General features: G+C 41.7%; 1 non-coding gene across 1 annotated transcript; it reads left to right on the top strand.

Annotated features, from left to right (window-relative positions):
• Positions 1–236: 236 nt before the first annotated feature.
• Positions 237–308, top strand: TRNAD-GUC (transfer RNA aspartic acid (anticodon GUC)). Its single transcript has one exon. It is a non-coding gene; the product is annotated as a tRNA-Asp (tRNA).
• The last annotated feature ends 5692 nt before the right edge of the window (positions 309–6000 follow it).

Here is a 6000-nt window from a genome sequence, read left to right as displayed (position 1 = left end):
CAACTCTTTTTTAAAAAATGGCCACTGGCTCTCATTGTTATTACAGTTTAAAAGGACTTGCTTTTGACTTCAATCACGTGATTTTCACCAATTGTTAAGTAACCGGATGCTCTAACCAGCTTGAACTTTTGAAGATAAACCCCTCTTCATTTTAATCGGTAATATGCCGAGTATATGGGTTCATTTCTACTTTTTATAATATCAGTCAATCTAGAATCAGTCGAATTCCGAGCGAGTCCTCGATAGTATAGTGGTTAGTATCCCCGCCTGTCACGCGGGAGACCGGGGTTCAATTCCCCGTCGGGGAGAGCAACACTTTTAAAAAAGAAATTGGCCACTGGCTCTCATTGTTATTACAATTTAAAATCACTTGCTGTTCCCTTTTATAACGTTAATTTCACCAAACGTTAAATCACCTGGTGCACTCAAAAGCCTTAACTTTTAAAGATGAATCCATCTTCATTTCAAACGATTATTTATTAAGTCCTAGTTACAATTTCTGTCAATCACAAATCTGCCCCACTCTGACCGAGTCCTCGATAGCAAAGTCGTTAGGTTCCCCACATGTAACGCGGGAGACCAGGGTTCAATTCCCCGTCGGAAAGAACTACTCTTTTAAAAAAGAAAATGGCCACTGGCTCTCATTGTTATTACAATTTAAAATTACTTGCTGTTCCCTTTTATCACGTTAATTTCACCAAACGTTGAGTCACCTGCTGCACTCAAAAGCCTGAACTTTTAAAGATGAATCCTTCTTCATTTCAAGCTATTATCTACTGAGAATATGAGTTTTTTTCTGTTATAATTGCTGTCAATCACGAATTAGCCCGACTCTGACCGAGTCCTCGATAGTAACGTCGTTAGTTTCCCCACATGGAACGCGGGAGACCAGGGTTCAATTCCCCGTCGGGAAGAACTACTCTTTTAAAAAATGTTTTGGCCTCTGGCTCTCCTTATTGTTATTACTATTTGAAAAGGCGTGCTCTTGATTTTAATCACGTTATTTTCCCTAATCGTTAGGTAACCTGCTGCTCTAACCAGCCAAAACTTTATAGATAAACTCCTCTTCATTTCAATCAGTAATATGCCGAGTATATGGGTTCATTTCTACTTGTTATAATATCAGTCAATCTAGAATCAGTCGAATTCTGAGCGAGTCCTCGATAGTATAGTGGTTAGTAACCCGCTTCTCACGCGGGAGACCGGAGTTCAATTCCTTGTCGGGGAGAGATACACTTTTCAAAAGGTTTTGGCCACTGGATCTCATTGTTATTACAATTCAAAATCACTTGCTGTTCCCTTTTATAACGTTAATTTCACCAAACGTTAAATCACCTGGTGCACTCAAAAGCCTTAACTTTTAAAGATGAATCCGTCTTCATTTCAAACGATTATTTATTAAGTATTAAAGATTATTTCTAGTTATAATTTCTGTCAATCACAAATCTGCCCCACTCTGACCGAGTCCTCGATAGTAAAGCCGTTAGGTTCCCCAAATGTAACGCGGGAGACCAGGGTTCAATTCCCCGTCGGGGAGAGCAACTCTTTTTTAAAAGAAAATGGCCACTGGCTCTCATTGTTATTACAATTTAAAAGGACTTGCTCTTGACTTTAATCACGTGATTTTCCCTAATCGTTAGGTAACCTGCTGCTCTAACCAGCTTGAACTTTTGAAGATAAACCCCTCTTCATTTCAATGGGTAATATGCCGTATATGTGTTCATTTCTACTTCTTATAATTTCAATGAATCTACAATCAGCCTCATTCTGAGCGAGTCCTCGATAGTATAGTGGTTAGTATCCTCGCCTGTCACGCGGGAGACAGGGTTTCAATTCCCTGTCGGGGAGAGCAACACTTTTAAAAAAGAAATTGGCCACTGGCTCTCATTGTTATTACAATTTAAAATCACTTGCTGTTCCCTTTTATAACGTTAATTTCACCAAAAGTTAAATCACCTGCTGCACTCAAAAGCCTTAACTTTTAAAGATGAATCCTTCAACATTTCAAGCTATTATTTATTGAGTATTAGAGATTATTTCTAGTTATAATTTCTGTCAATCACAAATCTTCCCACTCTGACCGAGTCCTCGATAGTAAAGCCGTTAGGTTCCCCAAATGTAACGCGGGAGACCAGGGTTCAATTCCCCGTCGCGGAGAAAAACTCTTTTTAAAAAAATGGCCACTGGCTCTTATTGTTATTACAATTTAAAAGGACTTGCTCTTGACTTCAATCACGTGATTTTCACCAATTGTGAAGTAACCGGCTGCTCTAACCAGCTTGAACTTTTGAAGATAAACCCCTCTTCATTTCAATCGGTAATATGCCGAGTATATGGGTTAATTTCTACTTTTTATAATATCAGTCAATCTAGAATCAGTCGAAAAACGAGCGAGTCCTCGATAGTATAGTGGTTAGTATCCCCGCCTGTCACGCGGGAGACCGGGTTTCAACTCCCCGTCCGGGAGAGCAGCACTTTTAAAAAAGAAATTGGCCACTGGCTCTCATTGTTATTACAATTTAAAATCACTTGCTGTTCCCTTTTATAACGTTAATTTCACCAAACGTTAAATCACCTGCTGCACTCAAAAGCCTTAACTTTTAAAGATGAATCCTTCAACATTTCAAGCTATTATTTATTGAGTATTAGAGATTATTTCTAGTTATAATTTCTGTCAATCACAAATCTTCCCACTCTGACCGAGTCCTCGATAGTAAAGCCGTTAGGTTCCCCAAATGTAACGCGGGAGACCAGGGTTCAATTCCCCGTCGCGGAGAAAAACTCTTTTTAAAAAAATGGCCACTGGCTCTTATTGTTATTACAATTTAAAAGGACTTGCTCTTGACTTCAATCACGTGATTTTCACCAATTGTGAAGTAACCGGCTGCTCTAACCAGCTTGAACTTTTGAAGATAAACCCCTCTTCATTTCAATCGGTAATATGCCGAGTATATGGGTTAATTTCTACTTTTTATAATATCAGTCAATCTAGAATCAGTCGAAAAACGAGCGAGTCCTCGATAGTATAGTGGTTAGTATCCCCGCCTGTCACGCGGGAGACCGGGTTTCAACTCCCCGTCCGGGAGAGCAGCACTTTTAAAAAAGAAATTGGCCACTGGCTCTCATTGTTATTACAATTTAAAATCACTTGCTGTTCCCTTTTATAACGTTAATTTCACCAAACGTTAAATCACCTGCTGCACTCAAAAGCCTTAACTTTTAAAGATGAATCCTTCAACATTTCAAGCTATTATTTATTGAGTATTAGAGATTATTTCTAGTTATAATTTCTGTCAATCACAAATCTTCCCACTCTGACCGAGTCCTCGATAGTAAAGCCGTTAGGTTCCCCAAATGTAACGCGGGAGACCAGGGTTCAATTCCCCGTCGCGGAGAAAAACTCTTTTTAAAAAAAATGGCCACTGGCTCTCATTGTTATTACAATTTAAAAGGACTTGCTCTTGACTTTAATCACATGATTTTCCCTAATCGTTAGGTAACCTGCTGCTCTAACCAGCTTGAACTTTTAAAGATAAACCCCTCTTCATTTCAATCAGTAATATGCCGAGAATATGGGTTCATTTCTACTTGTTATAATATCAATCAATCTAGAATCAGTTGCATTCTGAGCGAGTCCTTGATAGTATAGTGGTTAGTATCCCCGCCTGTCACGCGCGAGACCGGGGTTCAATTCCCCGTCGGGGAGAGCTACACTTTTAAAAATGTTTTGGCCACTGGCTCTCATTGTTATTACAATTTAAAATCACTTGCTGTTCCCTTTTATAACGTAATTTCACCAAACGTTAAATCACCTGCTGCACTCAAAAGCCTTACCTTTTAAAGATGAATCCTTCAACATTTCAAGCTATTATTTATTGAGTATTAGAGATGATTTCTAGTTATAATTTCTGTCAATCACAAATCTGCCCCACTCAGACCGAGTCCTCGATAGTAAAGTCGTTAGGTTCCCCACATGTAACGCGGGAGACCAGGGTTCAATTCCCTGTCGGGAGAGCAACTCTTTTTAAAAAAATGGCCACTGGCTCTCATTGTTATTACAATTTAAAAGGACTTGCCCTTGACTTTAATCACGTGATTTTCACCAATTATGAAGTAACCTGCTGCTCTAACCAGCTTGAACTTTTAAAGATAAACCCCTCTTCATTTCAATCGGTAATATGCCGAGTATATGGGTTCATTTCTACTTCTTATAATTTCAGTCAATCTACAATCTGCCTCATTCTGAGCGAGTCCTCGATAATATAGTGGTTAGTATCCCCGCCTGTCACGCGGCAGACCGGGGTTCAATTCCACGTCTGTGAAAGCAACTCTTTTTAAAAAGAAAATGGCCACTGGCTCTCATTGTTATTACAATTCAAAATTACTTGCTGTTCCCTTTTATCACGTTAATTTCACCAAACGTTGAGTCACCTGCTGCACTCAAAAGCCTGAACTTTTAAAGATGAATCCTTCTTCATTTCAAGCTATTATTTACTGAGAATATGAGTTTTTTTTTATAATTGCTGTCAATCACGAATTAGCCCCACTCTGACCGAGTCCTCGATGATAAAGTCGTTAGTTTCCCCACATGGAACGCGGGAGACCAGGGTTCAATTCCCCATCGGGGAGAGCTACACTTTTTAAAATGTTTTGGCCACAGGCTCTCATTGTTATTACAATTTCAAATCACTTGCTGTTCCCTTTTATAACGTTAATTTCACCAAACGTTGAATCACCTGCGGCACTCAAAAGCCTTAACTTTTAAAGATGAATCCTTCAACATTTCAAGCTATTATTTATTGAGTATTAGAGATTATTTCTAGTTATAATTTCTGTCAATCACAAATCTGCCCCACTCTGACCGAGTCCTCGATAGTAAAGCCGTTAGATTCCCCACATGTGAAGTATTTGAATGACGGCAGGAAACTCCTTGACGGGTAACACACTTTTTATTAAATCTTGACTTGTCACTATACAACGAGTGGTCTCTATTCCTCGGACGACACACACTTCACTCGACACGTGTAGTTACTATTCCTCCGGCTACACACACTTCACTTGACTCGTGTAGCTTCTATTCCTCCGGCTACACACACTTCACTTGACTCGTGTAGCTTCTATTCCTCCGGCTACACACACTTCACTTGACTCGTGTAGCTTCTATTCCTCCGGCTACACACACTTCACTTGACTCGTGTAGCTTCTATTCCTCCGGCTACACACACTTCACTTGACCCCGTAACGTCCGTGGAGCCTACAGGCCCACCCCAGCTTGGGCGTGGGCCACAACCTCTGAGTCCCACGAGCCGGCCCTCTCACGGACGTTCGGCCCCGGGTCCCAGGGTTCCGCCTCCTCATCCGTCTTCAGTTTTCGCTGGTACTCCCTCCCCGTGCGCCTGTGCGCATCCCCTTATATAGTCCCCGCTCACGGGAGACGGAGTGTATGTGGACCTCGACGTGAGCATCGCTCCTTAGTTGACCAATCACGACGCGCTGTTCCTACGATCTGTTTTCCCCAGCGCGTGTTACCACTACACAACCAATCACGCCGCGCTGCCACACGATCACTCCCTCTCAAGCGCGTCACCGGCACACAGCCAATCACTACCACATAACCCATGACCCCGCGCTGACCCCTGATCCTTCACCGTCAGCGCGCGTCACCAACACACACAGCCAATCACTACGCGCTGACACACGATCCCTACCCCAGCGCGTATCACCACTACATCACCCCCTCCCACATAGCTCGCAGCCAGCCCGGCTGCTAAACAACAACACAACACAACGTCAACACAAGAAAAACCCCACCCCCCAGTGTGCCCTGTAACGCAACAACAACAACACAACAACAACAACAACCTATGTACAAATCGACAACCAACACAATAAAAGTCAACAACAACACACACAACACCTAGATAAGAAGCTATGTACAGCCCGACGAACAACACAATAAAAGCGAATTCCAGAAAATGAACGCGTCCAGTGTCTCTGCGA

The sequence above is a fragment of the Lampetra fluviatilis genome, chromosome 66 (genome assembly GCF_964198595.1).
Source record: "Lampetra fluviatilis chromosome 66, kcLamFluv1.1, whole genome shotgun sequence".
Taxonomy (NCBI): Eukaryota; Metazoa; Chordata; class Hyperoartia; order Petromyzontiformes; family Petromyzontidae; genus Lampetra; species Lampetra fluviatilis.
This window is presented reverse-complemented; position numbering and strand designations above follow the sequence as displayed.